General features: G+C 35.7%; 1 protein-coding gene and 1 long non-coding RNA gene across 2 annotated transcripts in view; one reads left to right on the top strand and one right to left on the bottom strand.

The window, feature by feature from the left end:
* The window catches only part of LOC103312347 (B-cell lymphoma 3 protein), a 467,353-nt gene that overhangs the window by 180,240 nt on the left and 264,195 nt on the right, over positions 1-22,918 (top strand). The gene's annotated exons all lie outside the window — the stretch shown is intronic.
* On the bottom strand, positions 17,328-21,674 carry LOC135267315 (uncharacterized). The gene is made up of 2 exons (XR_010335739.1): positions 21,282-21,674; positions 17,328-20,803 (listed from the first exon to the last, which is right to left on the bottom strand). It is a non-coding gene; the product is annotated as an uncharacterized LOC135267315 (long non-coding RNA).

Raw genomic sequence — 22,918 nt, forward strand, 5'->3', positions numbered from 1 at the left:
CGTTTTGTCGTCATTTATGATAAACTTCGACTAAACCGTTACACCGTTCATATCGCCTCACTCAACGCATCAACACACACCACTACCATATGTATACCAGCGCGACACCGATCGAGGCAGCCGCTCGGTATTGGATGTGCGCACCGCTCCACTGACATAGCTGCACAGACGACGCCTACCGAAGCGCATAGCTCTATAACTATAAGGCATACACACAAAAGGGAGAAAATATTTTAAATATTGATAATATTAAAAAATTATATTTTATATTTAAACCATTATAAAATTTAATTATAAAAACGTTAGTTAAAAAAAAATTAATTAGTAAAAACAAAATAATTTTAAGCGCTGTACTTCGTAAACGCCGTACTTCGTTCGTCGTATGTGCAAACTCAAATGAATTTTGTAGCTAGTCGTAGTCGGAAGCAAACACAAATGAACGTCTGAACGTCGTACAACGTAACAATAATTTAGAGTGCCCTAATTTGTATACGTCGTACTTTGCGAACGTCGTACTTCGTAATCGTAGTACTTCGTAAACGTCGTACTTCATGAACATCGTGAAGGTTATGCAATATTAATACACAATTGCTGTATTGCAAGTTGCATTTTGATAAATTTAATGCATTTTTATGTTTTAATTTAATATCTAGTCCAAAATATTAATTTTGTTTCATTGCTAAATGTTTACGTTTATTTACAGATACGTAATTTACATAAAAAATTGTTGCTTTTCTTATTATATACAAACTACAAATAAAATATTTAATATTTTTGAACGTTGTACTTCGTTAAGGTTATGCAATGTTGATACACATTTGGTGTGTTGCGGGTTGCATTTTTATAAATTTAATATATTTTTATGTTTTACTTTAATATCTAGGCAAAATAATAATTTAGTTTAATTGCTAAGTGTTTACGTTTATTTACAGATACGTAATTTACAAAAAAAATTGTTGTTTTTTTATTATATACAACCTACAAATAAAATATTTAATATTTTTGATCGTCGCACTTCGTGCAGGTTATGCAATTTTGATACATATTTGGTGTTTTGCGGGTTGCATTATTATTATTTTATGTTTTTTTACGTTTTACTTTAATATCTAGACGCAATATTAGCTTTATTTACTTGCTAAATGTTCATGTTTATTCACAAATACGTAATTTACAAAAAAAATTGTTGTTTTTTATATTCAACCTTAAAAATTTTTTAAATATTTTTGAACGTTATACTTCGTGAAGGATATGCAATATTGATACAAACTTACTGTATCGTGGGTTGCATTGTTATTATTTGATGTCCACGTTTTAATCAAGTCGTACTTCGTTTGTACTCTGAACGCTTCATTCGCCGCAGTCGGAAGCAACTGCAAATAAACATCGTACAAGAAAATAATAATTTTGAATGCCGTACTTCGTGAACATCGTACTTCGTTTGTAATATGTACAAAGTCAAATAAACGCTGAACTTCATCGAAGTCGGCAGCAACTGCAAATAAACGTCGTACAACAAAATAATAATTTTGAGTGCCGTACTTCGTGAACGTCGTACTTCGTCTGTACTACGTAGAAAGTCAAATGAACGCTGCACTTCGTCGCAGTCCGCAGCAGGTGCAAATAAACGTCGTACAAGAACATAATAATTTTGGGTGCCGTACTTCGTAAACGTCGTACTTCGCCTGTACTATGTAGAAAGTTAAATGAACGCTGCACTTCGTCGCAGTCGGCAGCAAGTGCAAATAAACGTCGTACAAGAAAATAATAATTTTGAGTGCCGTATTTCGTGAACGTCGTGAAATGAAAAAACAATAATTTTGAGTGCTGCATTTGTGAGCGCCGTACTTCGTTTGTCACTTTATGGTCACATGAACGTCGTATTTCATCGCACAGAACACCATACTTAATGCACTCAAATAAACGTTGTACTTCGTACAAGTTAGGCAATATTAATACACGTTTGGTGTATTGCGGGTTGCTTCATTAATTTACAAAAATAGCCATGATTTTATATACAACATTAAAAATAATTTATAATTTGTAAACGTCGTACTTCGTGAGACCATTCGGGCCTTTACCCCTTATGCAACCAACATTTCGACACCATTTTTTTTCTCTTTTTTTTTCTTTTCCATTTAACGCGCCAAGCATTCAATATTTAAATTATTTTCTTTATCAAAAATCTCACAACGTTTTAAATACAAGTTGAGAAGCTTCTTTGCGTCACTTTTCAACCCTCGAAGAGACGATTTTACCCAACCACCGGATGTGAAACAAAAGAGCAGATAGCGAGGGCCTGAAAAATACCACATTCCTCAAATTCCAAGGGGAGAAAGCTGATTCCAGATGGCGGACTTTTCTATTGTTTTACCCTTATTAAATCGTTAACTCTCTGCATTGCCAACCAGGGAAAAACCTAATCTAAATCAAATTCACAAGAGGAAGCCCTAAGCTCGAAATCGCCGATCTTTGATACCGCTTGAGGTACATTTTCAACTCATCCCCATTTTATATCAAACATAATCGTCACTGATTGAATCAAACCTGCAAACTTCATACAACATACAACTCCAAACCTCATTCAGCATAAAACACGAGAAAATTATCAAGAATCAAGCAGAATAAACCCGAAGAAAGCTCCATTATTCCACGTGGAAATGCTTTTATTAATTAATTGGCGATTGAGGAACAAATACGTCGATTCTATCACATCTCGATATCAACCAGAGACTTTTGCTAACTTCCTGTCAATCCTTCGAAGATATTAACGCATTTTTATCAACTTTAAACAATATTTCTTGTTAGTCACGTAGGCCACAGATCCAGTGACGTCACGCAACCCCTATAAATAGTTGCCGCTTGGAAGAGGAAAAGCAGACAGTGTTTGTACGTCTTTTCGGAGACAACGCTTGCACTCGTCTCACTGCTGTAGTTGAGCTTATTTGTCTTCGACGGGTTGAGCCAACTAGCTTTGCGTTCCAAACTAATTTTTTCCACCGACAGGTCGGAAAGACTGTTTGGAGTAACTCCTGGTGCTGGATGTAAATCCTTGGCAGCTTCTTTGTCTCCGACGGGTTGAGCGCCAACTTCAAATAAAGGATTGATTCAGTTACCAACTTAATTCAGGTGCAACTTCTTTGTCTTCGACGGGTTGAGCGCACCAGCCGCGAGTTTTGTTGAGCTTCTTTGTCTGAGACGGGTTGAGCCAACTAACTCGCGAAGCCGATCCAATCTCTCCCGCCGACGGGTTGGAAAGATTGATTGAGAAATAGTCTTCTGGAGTTGAACGTAAATCTTAGGCAGCTTCTTTGTCTCCGACGGGTTGAGCGCCTCTTCAAAAGATGAGATTGGTTCAACTTTCAGTTGGGGTTTTTCACCATGGCAGCTTCTTTGTCTGCGACGGGTTGAGCGCCAAACGGTGAAATGTACCTCGAGAGATACCTCCAGGTCTCAAAAAGACAAACTCTTCGTCACACCACCAGGATCACCATCTTCAACGGTTGGAAGTCTCAGGGATGGATCTTTATCTAACTCTTTTCTTTGTCAGAACGTTAATTAATCTTTTCTTTTACAGAGCGTTAATTATTCTTTTTTTCACAGGGCGCAAACTTAATCCTTTCATGTCATTTATTTTATTTTTACCAGACTTTCGCTAAAAATACTTAAGTTTAGCTAGGAGCACGTGATATGTACGTGTTGAATTTGACGAGAGCTCTTTTGCTTAATTAAATCAAACTGTTGATTACGAGGGCTTAATTTGGCTGCATGTTTGAGTAGTAACTATCTTTCTGTCTCCCTTTGAAACTTGCCATCACACTAGGGGAAAAGACCTCGGCAGTCCCAGTGAGTGCAATGGCCCAACTACAAAACATGCCAATTTAAAAGAGAGCCTAGCTTTTACCCCGGGGCTTAGGGAGAAATGTATACCCAAGGTTAGGGAATGGAGAGCACGCGGTGGTCGGAACCTCTGGGAGTCCCTCTTGCAACCGTCTTTCTAGAATCACCAGGTTGGGTCCGAGTAATCAACTTTGCATTCAAATTTCCCGCACAGTTCTCCGAGATTCAATACTCGTTTAGCTGGTTGCCTAGGTATAGTGTTTAACTTGTTGTCTATACTCACTTTTGAAGTGTATAACGTGTTGCATACTATCACCAATGACTGTAAATTTAGTGAATAAACATTTTGGGTCGAACTCTTTGCGTTTTCTTTCCCAGACACACAGTGCTTGAAATAACGAATCTCCAAATCTACACGACAACGTAAGGGTCCTCCAAACAATCTCTAGACGATCACCTCAAAACTAAACATTTTGACAAGGCCAGACCCCCGAACGGTTACATTCGTAACAGTTATACAATATTTAAACAAATGTAGTACTTCTTGAATATAGGCAATTTTCATACACGTTTACTGTAATACCAGTTGCGTAACAATTAAAGTATACGTAGTACTTCGTGGTTTTAGGCAACTTTTGCGCGCGTCTCTTGTAATGTTGGTTGCATACCTTTAAACAAAATAAAATGATTGTGTCATCACTATTTCGACATGAGCAATCGTGACTTATTATATGCAGTATTAAGCAGTGAATGGTGCAAGGCGAGCGCTATGTGCAAAGTCCGTAGAACGAAGTATGTCGTTCGAATAAATTTGCTGGCTCTTCTACTCTTCCTCCTCTCTCTCTCTCTCTCTATCATCTGTCTTCTTTTCTTTTTAATTTCTTTTCTCTCTTCTCTTTTTCTCTTTCTCTTTCTCTTCTCTTTCTTTCCTTTCATCCCTTACTCTATTACTCCTTACTCCTTACTCTTTACGACTAGTTGGTTTCTATCACTATCACCAACCACAACACTTTCACACCATCGTCTTTTTGTTACTTGAGAGAAATAAGGCTGTACACCACTAAAGTGTATTAAATTGTGGTGAAAGAGAGTGAGAGTTTGTAGAGAGGTAAATTTATTTGTAATGATAAAATAGAATAAGTTCATGTTGGTTAGATCAAGTTGCATTGCATACTAGAAATTTTTATATAAACAATGTGTACCAGGGTGGGTATATTTTCTATCCACTCAGCTTTCTAAACGTTGACGGGGTCTCGTCTCGCCGACAAGACGAATCCCCAAGCTGAGGGCTGAGTCTCAACAGATCGCAGCGTGGAAACTGCTCTACCGAGTACAACACCCTGCCAGGTACGTAAGTCGTCTACAGACAATTCCGAGTTTCGACGTCGAACAACAATGTACCCATAATTGACCGTCTAGAAGCCTGGTCGGACGTGGCAAGGATCGATCCCGCCGCCGATCGGTGGCTTCACACGGCAAATAGGGCTCGTGCGACGTTCGTACGCAAGCGTTAAACGCCTAGTAAAGTCACATTGTTTTGAGCCTGTCGACTCTCGAAACTCCTAAAGGTATCGACTAGAAATGATACGGCCTTAGAGGCGTTCAGGCATAATCCCACGGATGGTAGCTTCGCACCACCGCCCGCTCGAGCGAGTGCGTGAACCAAATGTCCGAACCTGCGGTTCCTCTCGTACTGAGCAGGATTACTATCGCAACGACGAGTCATCAGTAGGGTAAAACTAACCTGTCTCACGACGGTCTAAACCCAGCTCATGTTCCCTATTAGTGAGTGAAAAATAAGCGCCCTGAAAGTACCGCCGCCAATTTAGTCGAATTTCTGGTTGTATAGTTTTTAAAACCAAACTGATCTTTTGGAGCTAACGTAATAGAATTTGAGCCAAATTGATTATTTCAGGCTTAACACGGTGTAATTTGTTATGTATGATATGGATAGAGTTGCCAGACCTCCCGATTTAGGCGGGAGACTCCCGAATGTTATCGTGACCTCCCACTTTCTGCCGAACCTTTCAAAACTCCCGAGTTTTAAATAGACTCCCACTTTCTCCCTATTTTCATTCATCAAAATAATTGTTTTTTAAAATTTTATTCTGTTTCATGAAATCAAAAGCGCGCAGATCACAAACTACAACTTTTAAACCAATCAGAATATATTTTCTTCTTAATTGCGCTACTGCGCAGCTTCAGGTTCTAACATGATTAATCCGAAAATGTGCGAAAGAAAATAATGTCATTTACCTTTTAAAGAAGTGCAAGTGTCAAATAACCACACTTTGAGTTAAAAATTAAAGCATTTTAAAATGAATAAAATGATTGATGATAGTGAAAGTGACAGTGACACATCTGTGGATTGGTTGGGACCTTTGGGAGCATCTGAAGAAAACGAAGACGAAGGTGATCGTGATGCGATATTAAACCAAGAAGAAAATGAGAAACCTGGTACTTCTCTTGAAGTTGATGATAACGTTGACCCAGTTTCGGAAGACTTGGGTTCTGGGGGGTCATTGAGCAAAAAAGGGAAATATAATGTTACGTTCAATGTTTTGTGGAAGAAGAAATATACATTTATAACTGAAGGTAAAACAAATTACCAGACAAAATGTATATATTGTGCCAGCGAATTTAGAATTAATCACGGTGGGGAAAACGACATTATCAAACATTTGAGTACAATGAAGCATAAAACTAACGTTAGTGCCAGCGTTTCTTCAAAAAAAATTAATGTTTTCTTTGAGCGGGCAGGGAATGATGATAGAAAGAAAAAGACAGCTTTAGCAGAATGTGTGTATGTTTTTCATGCTCTGAAGCATTCACATAGTTATAATTCTTCCATGTCTTGTGGCAGCAAATTATTTCCAATTCTTTTTCCGGATTCAAATGTTGCTGCAAAATTTACTTGTGGTCGCACAAAAGCCACAAAAGTTGTGACAGCAATTCTAGCTCCTTTAAGCAAAGAACAAATTTTGTCTGATTTAGTAGAAGACCACCCATTCTCTATTGCAACAGATGCCTCTGATAAAGGCAATATTAAAACATTTCCGCTTATTGTCAGAAATTTTAATAAATCATCTGGTGTATGTACCAAGTTAATACGATTTTTTAACTTGGAATCTAAAAAATCTGTCGATGTTGCAAATGCTTTGGTCGCTGCACTGTCGGAATTAGAGGACTAGACACACTTCTAATAAGAATTTAAGGACCACTCAAATTGGATAATTTTTATATCAATCGATGCATCTCAAAAAGCTGATCAAATCATATCATTGCGCCAAACGTGTAGCTTGATTAGAAACGCCAGAAATCGCGATTGAATTTAAATTATTCCTATTGTTGGAGATATTAACTTCTGTCGGCTTAAATCCCTATTTCCATAAAAGTGTCTGTTCCCTATACCTGACCCCCAATCCAGTAATTGTAGTAATACCGCAGTGTTGTAAATTTCGAAGATTTACAAGCTCTTTGTACTCACCGAAAATCACTTTGATTGCAATTTCCCGTGTTCCTAACTAAGCTACACGTTTGGCGCAATGATATGGTTTGTTCAGTTTTTTATGACGCATCGACTGATGTAAAAATTACTCAATTTGAGTGGTCCTTAAATTCCCATAAGAAGTGTGCCAAGTCCTTTGAATATAAAAAATGTAACAGCTTATTGTGCCGATAATGCATCTGTTAACTTTGGGAAGCATCAAAGTGTGTTTGTGAAACTTAAAAAAATAAATAATAATATCATACCTATTGGATGCTTGTGTCATATTATACACAACTCCGGCAAAAAAGGACTAGCAGCATTAAGATTTGATGTTGAACTGGTCGTCATAAAATGTTACAATGAATTTAGTTCTAGTACCAAAAAGACTGCTGAACTTAAAGAATTTGTGGAGTTTTGTAATGAAAATTGGTGGGACCTATTAAGATCTGTTCCTACCAGGTGGCTTTCGTTAATGCCAGCAGTTGAGAGACTTTTACAACATTTTCGATCAGTTCGAGGATATTTTTTATTGAAAAGTAGTCCTCCCACATATTTGAAAACGTTTTTTGAACATGAACTTTCGGAAGCATATTTAGGTAAGGCTTAATAATTACATAAATTTACTTCTTCACTTGTTTTTACTTAGGTTTTATTCTTAACGTTGGTACAGCTCTAAATACAGTTATCAAAAAATTGGAATGCGAAGAAACATTAATTGTTGATATGTATTCATTGATGGATTCGCTAAGAAGATCGTTAATCTTAAAGAAAAATGAAGAATTTTATGGTTCTATTGCTATACAACTTCTAAGGAAATGTGATAATGCTTCTATAGTAGCACAGTTTAGACGTGAAGCGGACTTGTACTTACAAAAAGTTATTGATTATTTGGAGCAATGGTTTGTTTTGCTTCACATACAACAAATGTACCTACTTATTGTTTTGTTATTTTAGGTTTGACTTTAATGAAAGTATTTTTAAACACCTTCAGTGTTTAGACGTGAAGCGGACTTGTACTTACAAAAAGTTATTGATTATTTGGAGCAATGGTTTGTTTTGCTTCACATACAACAAATGTACCTACTTATTGTTTTGTTATTTTAGGTTTGACTTTAATGAAAGTATTTTTAAACACCTTCAGTGTATGAAACTCGATAAAAAAAACAAAATTAGCAGATTTTATAAACTTATGCAATGTGTACAAAATACCTATAAATGAAGACTTGTTATTTGAAGAGTATGTGAATCTAAAAAACTACTATGAAAACTCGCCTGTTGATGCTTTAAAGTGTGACCAGCAATGGCTAAACTACTTCCAAAATCATAATTCGCCACATTTTTTAAAAATATGATCATATATATTTTCGCTGCCTCATTCAAATGCAAGTTCTGAACGTGTATTTAACAACATGGCATTTGCATGGCGCAAAGGAAGGAATCGTTTAGGTTTAAAAACGATTGAAGCCGAACTAACGATTAAAGAAAATTTTTACTACTCTTGCGCAGAATTTGCAAAGTACTTAAGAACGAACGAAACCCTTTTGGCAAAAATTTCTTCGTGTGACAAATACAAATAATATTTTTAATACTTATGTATAGTTATTAAATAGTCAAATTTCAGGTTTGTGTTTTATTTTTCCATTTTTGTGAAAAAAAATTACATTTGTGTTCTTTGTTTGATTTTTTCCTGCACCTCCCGATTTTCTGTATTAAAAATATGGCAACCCTAGATATGGATTATATTAAAAACACTTGTCACAATTAAAAACATATCATTTATTAAATTGTTTTAACATATGTTTTTCAATTTAGTAAATATAAAAGTTTTTATAAAGAATCTTCGTCATCGTCACTTGAGATTTGTAAGTGTGTTGTCATTTGTTTAATATTAAGTCCAGACGTACCAGGCTTCTCCATGGTGGATACTCGCCGCCTTAATTGTGAGTCGGTATAGTACGGTTGAATACTTGTTATAATTGGAGGAGGATTGCCGAGAAAATTGTCTTCAAATTCTGGAAGTGTATTCCAGTCGAAATCATCATTCTATTCGTCGTAGATTTGTGGAATAATAGGTTGCAGTGGTTCATCTGGGTTATGTTGCATAGTGTGTGGCCGTGTATTATTTGCTACAACATTCCGAAATATGACATTTCTGGTAAACGTCCTTCCATTGCGCTAGTTATATTTCCCTTGTTGAGGTCCGTTTTTTATATACATTTTTAAATTTTCTCCTAACCCCACTCAACTCATAGCTACATACAATTGGCCATGCACAAAACATGGCCCATCCAGGTATATGCCTACTTTGTCAAACGTTTGTCCTTGTGATTTATTTATAGTTATGGCAAATGCAAGTTTCACAGGAAACTGTTTTCTAATCATAGGCCGAGGTAAGCCATCTTGGCGTTAATATCTTTAACTGATACGTTTCTTGGACATAAAATAGCACGAGAAGCAATTCGGTTGTCGTCGATTTCAGTTACATCTATGTCTTCAAAAACGTGTCTTAAGGCTCTAGACCCTCTGGGAGCTGGCGCATACGTTTTACGTGTAAACTGTTTTTACTGTTTTTAGCCGCAAATTTAGACTTGAAGAGTTTCTTGACATTTGCAGTGTTTCTTTATAAGTAAATGTAGGTCGAAGAGTCATTTTTGATTGAAATAAATGCCTAGATATTTTTTTATTAAATAAAATGTCTGTTAATGAAGTTGATACGAATTTTTGATAACGGTGCATTGTATTGAGAATTTAAAAAAACCATTTTATAGGAAATTTAAAAATACAGACCTGAGATATTTTAGATTTTTGTTAACTGTTCTTAATTGTTAGATATAAAGCAAAAATTAAATTGTAAGTAGGCAACTTTTAATGCATCCTTCTTCGAATGCGTAGCTAGCTGGAAGAAGATTTATGACGGGTTTAGGACGCACCGCTGGAGGTAACCACCATTGGGGTGACCCACAAGATAATAATTTTATTGCATTTGTTCAAGACAGAGAAATGTATCGGCACAAATAGGAATTTTAGCGATTTCTCTAATAGTGGTATAAAATTAAAGCACATGATTTCGGAATTTATTTTTTTAACAAAATAATTAGGTACCTATAGATTTGCATTACGTTTTTTTTGTAGACACTGCTATCAACGTGCTATACGAGTAATCACGCTCGCTATTTTTTTGAATACTTTTAACAATAAAATTATTCCTGTTTAAAAAAAATATAAAAAAGATGATTAAAACTTTGGTTGTACTTAGCTTCGTTCTGCACAGGTTTTGTGATAGAACTACTGAGCTCCCTCACCACGACAAGGTGTCAACCCACTGAGGAAGTTTTTTTTTACTTTTATTGTTCAAATTAAAAATTATAATTATTATTAAAATGCTTATCATCATATTATGTATTTCTGTAAAAATCTCTAAAACTAAACTTGAAATATTATTTACAAATCCTTTTTTATTATGCTGCGTAATGGTAAATTGCGACTATGTCTTGAATCAATTATTTCTGGTAACATGGCATTCATATAAAAATTTTCAAGACAATCTATCATTCTTCCGTTCCAATATTTACTATCGTCTTTCTCAATAATACAATATTTTAAATCTGTAGAGGTGTACACTATAAAATAACAAGTTTGGCGATTAGTAATGTGGAGCTGACCTTGTACTTGATACATGTAATTATCTTTTTCTTTTAAAACTATTTTACTATCATCTTGAGAATCTATTTCTAAGTATTTAATCAATTTTTGTTCTATGGCAGTTTTAATATTTGTGTTTCTTGCGCTAAATGGACATTTAATTTCAACAATAGCATTTGAACCCACTAACCCATCTGGTGTTGAAAAAACTGCAAGAATAAATGTCATGTTTTATGTTTTTTAACTCCGAAAATAAATGACCTATGTCAACAATCCTTCTACCGCTTGGAATATAAATTTGTTCATGACTAGTATCTTTCTCAATAACAAATACTTCATCATCATCGGAACTTGATTCAATTGACTGAAAGCTACACTCCGCGAGACTTGATTTACTTGGAAATTCCGTTTTAGAACCCTTTCGTTGTTTTTTCCAAAAATTACGCATTATTTGTTTTCGACTTTTTCTTTTTTTTGAAAAACTTAGTTTACTATTATTACCCATAATTTTAAATATACAAAGATTTCAACTATTTACAAGTGATATAATAAGAAATTAGGAAATACACTTACCAACCAGCAGTCGCAACAAATAATTAAATAAAAAGAAATAGATAAAATTGATATTCTGCAAAGTAACAAATTAAAAACTACAAATACCACTGTTTAAAAATTACCACTTATTACAAAACACTGTGGGGCAAGAAAGTGACCAGCACTCTGCAAAGACTCAAAGAGTAAAGAAGTTGTAGAACTATATGTTTTGATTATGTATAAGTACCAACCACCACCCTAAACCCTCCACTAAATACAAGTCTTATGACTCATGAGCCTTATGAAAAACTTTCTAAACTTTCTAATAAACATTTTTGTTTACATGTGATTTCAGTTTCAGGTACCCGATCTTTAGCAATGTTTACTTATATTTTAAAGAAATACACAAAATTTATATAATGTAAGAGTAACGCAGCTATATCTTCGCAAGCTAGTTATAGAAAAATTGTATAAATTTAATAAAAAAACGAGAAATAATTCCTAAATTCTAAAATAATACATAATTATAAAAGTATCATTTATTTTACTAGGCGTAACGTAAACAAATTATATCCCTAAGACTGGATCTTACAATCTCTCGATACGTTATTTGTACTATAATTATTACTGGGTATAGTTACAATAAATTTTTACAACAATGTATTTTTCAGAATTTATTACCTGGATAAAATTATCAGACGAAAAAGCGGGTTTAAAGAAGTTTTCATCATTTTAATGAGATATTCCTAGTAACTTTTTTAAAGTTAAACTGTTTTCTAAAAGAACAATAATGTTTCACCAATTAATTTTTTTATTTTATATTTTTTCAATGCAAGTGATCCAATTAGAAATGCACATGACACATAATATAGCGAACAGAATTCGGTTAATTAAAACATAAAACCCAATAAATAAATGGTGTAATGGTGTATTATTTTTTACAAAACTATGCTAGTATTTTATTATTCTTTAGTATCAAATTTTTAACAAAATAAAAAACGTATTTTTCACTGTATGTTGCTTGAATCTCTGAAATAAGAGAAACTATCGTGGGCGATAGTGGAATTCAGTTTGTTTACATTATTTGCATTTTATGAGAAGGGACAAGACACCCCGAGGCGAAGGTCGGATGCCTATCCGATGATTGACAGCTGTCACTGAAAACAGGTCTAAAAAAAGTATGCAACTTGTAGTACACCAATTCTCAACAATCGCTTCGGTACCCTGGAGCCTTAATAACTCATCTAAACTATTGACTAAATACTGATTGGGAATCTCTATTAAGTCGTCCGGCACACCATAATGCACTTCCGGTATGGTGGCTTTTGTTACTTTGCCTTCTCCTATCCTTAGTAAGAAATCGGGAAATGTTCTGTCGACATTTATATCTTCAATGCTGCATTCACATAGCGCATATTTTGTTAGTTTTAATTTTACGACGTTATCCCAAAAGGGCACTGCTTGTACATATTCATTTAGTATTTCTCCTGCATGTGCTCTTGGCACAACGGGCAATAATTGTCTGAAATCTCCTCCAAAAACAACAATTTTACCACCAAACTCTCTGTCGACATTCATTAAACGTCTAAGGTATCGGTCTATTGCCAGCACAGCTTTCCGGGGGGCCATTAATGCTTCATCCCTAATTATTAATGCAGTATTTTTCACAAAGTTTGAGTCTGTTGTTCCTTCAGCAAATCCTCCTACCGTAGTCTCCGTTAGCAGTAATGGCAACCGAAACGATTTGTGGACAGTTTTACCTTCTTTCAGTAATGTGGCATCCATCCCCGTCCAAGCCATCGCTATATACGTTTGGTGAAGTCGTTCCCTCACTACTCGTTGAATGACATTATATAGATACGTTTTCCCAGTACCACCTGGTCCGTCCACGTAAAAGACATTCCTTTCCGCTCGTCCTGTTTGCAAATTATCTTATAATGCAGCAATAATTGCATTGTATGCCACAAGTTGATCATGATTTAGACGGGCAACGGCTTCATTGATGTCGTCATTCTCATTGGCTCCAGTTCTGTGTGGTGGAACAGTTTGCATTAAATCATAAAATGTTAATGGTACTCTTCTAAGCAGGTCGTCGTCTTGAAGTACTTCTGGTAACTCCAAATCTTGCATAGATGGAATATTTGGCAAATTGGTGCGTTGTAAAAATTTCTGAATGTGGTACAGGGCCTTTTGTTCTGCGACGTCCTCACTATCTGTATGATGTCGTTGAAAATCTTGTAGCATATAATTTCTGTACTTTCGATACATGTTTGGCACAAAAGTCATATCGCCACTTTCATTAATCATACTAAAAATTGTCATCAAGTAGTCTTAGTTCTCTACATGCCGCTTCAAACGAGTCCATTCTTTGACCATTAACTGTTTTCAATTCGTCAAACGACGTAGCCCCTGGTGAAACACGTAGAAGTAGTCTTAGATAATACCGTTCACCTTCTTGAACACTCACATCTGCTATAGTATCAATAGTTTTGCTTTTTTGTCTTCTTTTCGCCCAGATTGACGTTTTCCCGAAATTATTGCGAAATTATTCCGGAATGTCTGTATATTTATATATTCTAGCTTCTGGATTATCATGGTTTAATTGAAACCACGCCATTAATTTGGAAGGTTTTGCCGACAGTTCTTCTATCCTTTGAATATCTTCACCCTCTTCAAATAATTTCTTGCTGATGTGGTAAATGAACAGGCAAAACAATTACAGAATGTGATCTGTCACTTAGTGGAAATTGTAGCAATCGCCATGCGGATTATGTAGAACTCACATATCGATAATCTTGATATACGATAACCTCGTCCCAGTTTATAACGCCATCTTCATTTGGTTGCTGGTGTTGCGCTTTTACAGTAATATAGTCCGCATTTTTCTCTACATACTTATGTAAATACTTAATGGTATATATCGACCCGCAACATTCAACGTTTATATCGCAGTCGTAATACCCTGAAAGGTATTTATTATAAGGTACAATTCGCCTATTGTCAATGGCTGTACCCTCGTAGTCTATGGTTCTTCCATTGTTAGGCCTTTTATAATCTGTTGTCGTAAAAGATTATCTCCTAACAATAATGTTCTGTCAGAAAATTGTTTCGGGTAATGCTTGGTACATTCGCCATTCTGCATGCATAATGCGTCAGGATGACTATTAGTGCCACAGGGTCTATGTATGTAATGTTTTTTTACTAACATATACATGCGCGGTTCTGTATCTTCGTCTGGTATTACAGCTGATACAGCAGCGTCCACTAACTCTTCTGTATTCAGCTTATCTTCTGGTCTTAACGTAACTAAAATATGCGCATGGGGTAATCCTCGTTTTTGGAACTCGACGCTGTACATATAATTCAATATAACCCCAAAAATCTGACTATTTGCAGTTTGGTCGATAAGATTTATCAGTTTTGTGTGAAAAACTCTGCAAACGAGATCTGGTCTGTGTTCATATTTCTGTTTATATTGTAGATTTTCTTGAATTTCCGGCCACTTGGGGTTGCAAGTCATGGTTATAAATAGGTCGGGTTGGTCATGCCTTGAAACTATTGTCATTGCGTCTAAATAGCGTCTTCGTTTTTCTTGTGGGCTATTAATTGTTGCCGCTGGCAAAATGGTTATTTTTCCAATCCTTGCATGTTCCCTGGCTGCTCTATTTTCAAGATACCGTCTTATTGCAGTGTATTCGGCTACAGGTAATTGTCTTTGATTTTGTTTAACCCACCACAAATAGTCGGATTTGGTTCTAACCCACGCATCAACAATATATTGTTGAAACAGCTTTCCACTATTATGAAGAATTGAAAAATGATCACGGACTTGCAAACGATATCTGTAATATTCTCTTATCGTGACTTTGCTTCTTTTGTTTCTTCTCACTTGGTTTTCGTTATCACCTTGCCCTTCTATGTCTTCATCATTTGGATGTTGTTCGTCTAGTTGTGGAGGTGTTCCAGTTGCGACGTCTACTCTTCTTCTGTTGCCTTCGTACGTGTGAGGAATATTGAAGTCGTATCCCATTTCTCCGTATGGGAACAGCAGTGGATATACCATGGGATCAGCAAGGCGATTTAAGTTTTTTAATTCGTGTTGTCGATTTGGTTGTTCTTTTGGGTAAAGAATTAAATCTACTTGAAAAGGTGGCTCCTCTCCCACGAATACCGCTGCAATATCGCTCCGACTTCTTGGAAGATTATGATTGCGCAGATTGTCGTTTGTTCTATCTTTAAAGGCAACGATAACGTTTCTCACTTCATTTTCGTCTTCGTTTGCTCCTAGGAGGCGCCTCTCTTCTAATACTTCTTTCATTGTACTATATGACTGGATCCATGGGTTGTCTCGTCTAAGTATATGTTCTAATAATGCAATTGTGTCCGCTTCTAAGCGTTCTCCATGAAATGTGGTACGTCTTTCTATCGCATCATGTGCATCCAAAAAATAGTAATTGTTATTTTTTGGTTGCCTATTAGTTTGCAAAGGTAATGGTTCAATGTAGTGGTAAATTTGGCCGCAAACGTTAAAACACCAAGCACCTTGATTTTGGTTTCGGTCTTCCGGTATCGTCGCTTTGAAGGATGCCATTGCAAAAAGGCTATTTGCAGAGCGAATGTGTTCCCGAAAATTGTTAGCGGCTTGAGTGTTTTCTGTTAAAAGTCTTTTAAGTTCTCGAGGACATTGCACTAAATCTGGTAATCTGACTTTGCCAAAGTTGCAACAAAAAAAACGACCCCGTGTTGTTATTGGCAGTCTTTCGTTTTCAAAAAAGAGAGCATTACAATGGTCGCATATCGTTGTCATTTGTCCCATGTATTGAGCTTCTACCGCTTCAATGTTCTGCGTTCGTAAAGCCAATCGATACGTTCTTCTAATTGGCACTTCTGCATGTCGTCTTCGTGGAGGCACAACTACTCTAACCGGTCTTATTATTTCTTCTTCGACTTCAGCTCTCTTGTCATTATCTTCTTCGTCTTCGTCGTTTTGCATCATTTCTTGAATTCTTGTTTCATCAATTGGATCTCGTATGATATTCACGGATAATTCGTTTGTTACGCTGTTTGTTTGAATTTGCAATTGGTACTTGCGAGCCAATTCTTCTATGTGTTCGTCGCGTTGCACACAAACAATTAATCTTAAATCGTCATGCTCTTCATTAGCTATTTGTAATTGTGTACCACTGTTCTGCTGATGCTCCTCTTGTTTTCGCATACGTTTCGCACGTATATCGTGGTATCTTGACATTTGCGACATTTTGTCTTGTCGTCTGTAAACATTAAAACGTATGTAGTATGTATATATAGTGTTTTTTATTTTACATAGTGTCGTAATTATTTATTGAATTGTTGTTTGTTGTTAATGTACTTTTGTGATTGTATGTACACAACCATACACACAAAACAAATGCCACCATGGAGGTAAGATAAAGAGGAGACAGCATCGCAGCACTTTCACTGTAGCGTGTTGTGAAGCCGATTAACGCCGGGAGAGGGGAATGCGGGACCAAGAGGGGACAATGTTTTCCTCCATCGCAGGTGCAAAAGGCAGTGGCGTAGCATATTTAATTGCCAAAAGGGGTTCATACTTCATAGCATGGAGGTAAGATAAAGAGGAGACAGCATCGCAGCACTTTCACTGTAGCGTGTTGTGAAGCCGATTAACGCCGGGAGAGGGGAATGCGGGACCAAGAGGGGACAATGTTTTCCTCCATCGCAGGTGCAAAAGGCAGTGGCGTAGCATATTTAATTGCCAAAAGGGGTTCATACTTCATAGAGTATTTTAGTGGGAAAAATTTTATGAAGTTAAAAGAAAACAAACATAAAACTGTAATTATTTTATTCTTGTAAAAAAGACATGTATAATCCATACATACAGAGTGTTATTTTAAACGAGCAATTACGAGTATCCCAGCAAATAAACAAAAAATTGTAAAATCCCAAAATCGATAGTAAGTTAGAAACAATTGACTTAAAAGACACAAATCCGTGCAGTTGACTCGGAATAATAAGCTGAGGATCTAGGAAATTTATCATTTGATCGTAGAATAGGTTTTCCATGATCTTAAGAACCAGTGAAGTTTAAGTGACAGGAGAATGGGATTTTTATGCGCTAATAATGTTAATAAAATAATAAATAACTTAGAATATAGAATAATAATAATTTAGAACAGGGAACAACAGAATAAATTTTCACGATTACAATAAAGTAAAACTAATTGATTTAAATGTTCCATCGTTAAACGTCGATGCTTATCCGTAAGTATATTTTTTTGTTTATTTATGAGATATCCACGGTGGCCCGTTAAAAAATACCCTGTAAAAAATTGTCCCTACTAACTGAGTCAGGTTTAAGCACCTTCTAATAGAAAATCAATGAAAATAAGATAAAAAACAAGCATTGTTTACTGGTTTTTAAACAGAATTGTCTTATTAAGACTGGTTCTTATTCTATCTATTTTATCAACACTTTTTCTAGCTTCGTGATGAATACGTAATTTAAAATAACCTTTTAATATTAATTTTACTAATTTATGGAAGTGGTTATCCAAAGGATCGTCATCATATAAATGATCTCCGAAGACATCCATGACCGACGACGGTAGATTACGCATAGTATTAACAATTAAGATTTGAGGTAAATTTTCAATATTTTTGTTAAAAATCCCAGTTGTTTTGTGAAAATATCGGAAATATTTTTCCGCATTTTGGCAAACGCTGACTACCATTTGCGACGCCCTGTAAAGATGTCGGTACTCTTTCTGCTGCTGCAGTTTAGAAAATGTCCTATCACCTTCCAACAACCGCAGACACTGCATACAAGTTACAGATTTGTTAAGAGACTTTACAACAAATCCGGAGATATACGACACCACATCTAAAACATAATCCGTTAAATCCCAAGACGAAGATTGGGATTGGAAATCAAATTCGTCCATATATTTTAACTCTTCTTCAAATGAAACAATGTTTTCTTCCCCACTTGCATTTGTGGTAACACCTCTACTACTGCAGTTTAAAATTGTTGTTGAATCTAAATTTATGACGTTGCCCGTGTCGCCACTTTTAATTTCGTGATGGACAATTAATCGTTTATATGCGGCCTCAAATTGTCTAGCAGTGGGATTATTGTTAAACCCTCCTTTACTGCGGATAGCCCCAAAAAATAATTCCAAGTGGTCTTGTGACAGCTTGTAGGTTGAAATATATTTCAAAAAGCCTTTTTCTTCTACATAGTGTTCATAATACTGGATAAGACTTTCTATACAAATCATAAAGCCTAAAAAACCTGTCTTCCGACCAGAATTTAAAATTGCTCTGTTATTTATTTTTAACTGCTTTATATATTCCTTAATCTCAATTAAATACCTAAAAAACTCGTTTTTGGTAACAGGTGAAAGCGGCTTTTTATAAAAATATTTAGCTAGTCTATTTTTTGAGTTAAACATATCAAATAAATCATTAAAAATTTTAATAAACTTCGCTGTTGCAGCTGCACCTATAAAATCAGTTTTCCCGCTTTCTTTTAAAAATAATAAAGCATCAGACACACTCTTGCTCAAGGTTTGGGCAGCAAGTCTCACTTTCATTTTTTCTTTTGCGAATTTAATGTGACGAGTTCTTATTTTTGTCCCGGCATGTAAACCTTCTTCACACTGTAACTCAACAAGTTTTTCCAGAAATTTCCATTCAATTTTACCACCATCGCCATCAGTAATTAATGAATATGTTGCCAAACAATTTCTTACAAGCTTCAGCATATGACAAGCATCTGGAAATATGAAAATTAAATCATCTGTGATAGGATGTTGAAACGACGTTTTAAGTGAATTGAATTCCGCAAAATCTGCTCCCAAAATTTGAACCATCTGAAAATTCGCTGGGGCTCCATCAAACGTAACTGATAATACAGTAACGCCACTTTCATGTACAAACTGAAGACATGACTTGACAAGCGAAGCTTTTTCACTGGCACATAAACCATTTAGAAGAAAATATCCAATGGGTATTTTCCATGTCCCATTTACGTTTACAAGCATAAAAACCAGAACTTCTTTTGCTTCTGGAAGTGTATCAGCACTAATATTTGTACCAATATCAACATATCCCGTAAATTTTTTTCCAGTCCATTCTATTTGTTTTCTGATCGACATTTCGTCGAGCACAAGGTTACAGACTATTTTATTGTTCTTACATTCGACATCTTTCGTTTTTATTTTTAAAGCATTTAACGCTTCTTTTGTCCACCCTGGGGATCCATCCACTGACTGATACCACTTTGAGATAGTGTTAAGATGCGGTAAAGATCGATTAAAAGTCTGTCGAACAAAGTTGTATGCTTTCGGTGAATAAAAGCTAAGCGTAAGAGCAAAGGATCTTAACGCTGGTGTATATTTCTGTTTTGTAGGCCCTTTCAACATTCGTCTAAAAATATCCGCAGCAGTTGAAGGCAACGATGACATAATAGTAGATTCAGCGTTTTCAGTAATCAAGCGTTTTTCCTTTAAAACATCTACAAGCGATTTTAAGGAATTTACTCGTAACCGTAATCTTCGCACAGACTGTTGCAACACTTTAACTTTTTTATTTTGACATTGCAATTTACTTTTCATTATTCGAAAATGTCGTTTTGCTTTTCTTGGTGTTGAAAAATCTGAGCTACTCAGAAATCCCACACTAAATCTTCTTCTTTTTTTGGTTTCACTTGTCGTAACGACACGTACTTGCTTAGTAAGTAATCTTTCAGTCTCAGAAGCTGTTAAAGTTGAAGAGGAAGGAAGAGACCGTACCCCCAAGGATTCACTTGAATCCTTTTGTTGAGAAAGATCAGAGTCTTTATGTACCTCCTGACTAACTAATCGTTTAGTCTCAGAAGCTGTTAATGTTCCAGAGGAAGGAAGAGACCGTACCCCCAAAGATTCACTTGAATTCTTATGTTGAAGGAGATTAGATTCTTTACGGAGTTCGTCCTCAGCTTCACTTGCGGTCAGGGTGCTGCTGCTAGATGACTTGAGAGTTGAAAGACCAGCTTCATCGTAACTTCTTTTATGTGATTTAGGAGATGTTACTGACGTTTCTACGCTTGTCGAATCAGAACTACTTAAATCTTTGTCAGTGGTATCAATTGGAATTGCTCCCTTTTTCAATACTTTCTTTTTAGTGACGCCCAGATACTCAAAATCTGTCTCTAGAAAATGATTTGCGCAAATTAACGCGTGTTTAGGAGCAGTTTCCTCAGCATTAAAAGGTAAACCAACACTCGAGAACCAGATTCTTCTAATACTTGGGTCAACTGGTATCCTATAAATAAATTTTTTTGTACATTGTTATTTCAGTAACAGTAACTAAATATTTTTGTTTAAAAATTTTGAGAATGGATATTAGTGGCATTACTAATCATTAAAAAACTAAAAAAAAAATTATTCTTACTAAGATGCAGCAGCTCGTAAACTTTGCAAAAAACGCATACATTAATATATGTTTGTAAGAAAAGCAAACCCGTTAACTTTGTTTTAAAGATATGTTTTAATATTTACATGATTTATTATTCAGTTGTTCAAAAAGAGTTGTAGGAAAACATTTTCTTTGAGACAAGAAAACCCACCATTTCAAAGAGAAAATTAATTCTGAAAATTGATATTTGTTGCTAAAGGTTTGAAACGGACCATACATGTTAAACTGTAGCTTTTAGACAAATTTTGTATAGAACGACTAATTTGTCAAATTGAATAGCCCTTTATAAAACAAATACCTACACCACTGACCTACAAGTACTCACCTGTGGAATGATAAATTCAAACTCGTGTTACTAACTATTTTACAAACGAAACACTGCCGTGGCATTGTTCTGTTACAATCAGTATATATTTTTTAGTCACTATAAACTCACTTTCACCACAAATTACGCTCAAATTCGCCTACTTCACTATTGTAAACAAACGGCCGCCATTATCCTTCACTGGATGTTCACTGGCAATATTGGTAATGCAGCGTTGTCGGATTGTTACTTAGTGCATCGCATATCCGGAAATCCACGAACACTCTTACCGCTTCAGCTCACTATGCAGTAACATACCAACATGTAAACATAGCCGATATGGCAACGTCAATGTTTATGTACATTAGAATGTGAAGTCTCGCGGACTTCACTTCCAAATACACATTGCGGAGCCTTGAATGCCACAATCACACAAGCACACACGCAAAACACCCACATCGCGCTCACCTTAGTGTGATTGTTAGTTTTAAGTTAGCTTAAGTTAAGTTTTAGGTTATTTTTCACGTGTTTTACAAGCAAGTCTTTTGCACGCCTCCGTCACCCTAAAATGATGTAAAATTTCTCAAACTTTTCCTACACTGGACTTTTCTTGCCACATTCAATTCAACATGTCTTTCTTTCCGCAACTTCAAAACTGAAAAGCAAGGTTTAGGAAAATTTTGATAAATTATCCTTTTCCTTTTGTCAATCTGAATTTAGTAGACAGAAAATATTGACGTTAGATAATCTGGTACTGTTATATCACTTAAATTAATATCTGATTAAGATCAAATTCGGTTATACTATGAAAATTTTGTAACGACTTCCTGCCCAATTTGGCGGCTGTTCTGAATAAACATACCTTCGGGCACCTGTTTTTTGATTCCATCAGTCAATCACTGTTCATCGCTCGACCTGGTCGGATCGTTCACTCCGCTCTGACCGTCGTGCATCGAAAAGTGAAAGTGAAAATTGTGTTGTTTTGTGGCAAGCAATTTTCAAAGGCAAAGGAGAACAAACGTAATTTGATGAGTCGCTTTAAAAATATTTTGCCCATCGAGGCTTTTTCTTAAAATGACGACGTCACGTCGAAACTCGACGGAGGCGACAGATGCGACAGAAATGGAAAATGGAGGAGATAATATTGCGGATATAATTGAAAACTGTTCTAAAAATTTACAAATTTTGGATTTATTCATTTTGAAATCGAAAGAAAGTATTCGAGAGCGCCAAACATATCAGACGGCAATTCAAAATATTCAAACTGGACTCAGAAATATCTTATTAAACTTTAGAAAACCAACTCTTGAGACCGACATTGAGAGCAAAATTGCTAATATTGTTGAGAAAGCCATCAAAAATAAGTTAAATAATGCAAATCTAAATTCATCGCTTGTTGAGCCGAGATACAGTCAAATTTTGAAATCAAATTTAGCAAATAAAAACCCAGAGATTGCCACAGCCCCTCGGAGCAGTTTTAAAGTCATAATTAAACCAAACGACAACTTGAAAAACGTGCAATCCTCGGAAGATACCCGCAAAATATTAATGTCCAAGTCTTCTAAGGATTTTGGAATAAAAGTTAATAAAATCGTGCCCATCAGAAATAATGCAATTCTCGTTGAATCCAATTGCTCCTCAATTTTGAATTTAACGGA

This window comes from Tribolium castaneum, chromosome 11 (genome assembly GCF_031307605.1).
Source record: "Tribolium castaneum strain GA2 chromosome 11, icTriCast1.1, whole genome shotgun sequence".
Taxonomy (NCBI): Eukaryota; Metazoa; Arthropoda; class Insecta; order Coleoptera; family Tenebrionidae; genus Tribolium; species Tribolium castaneum.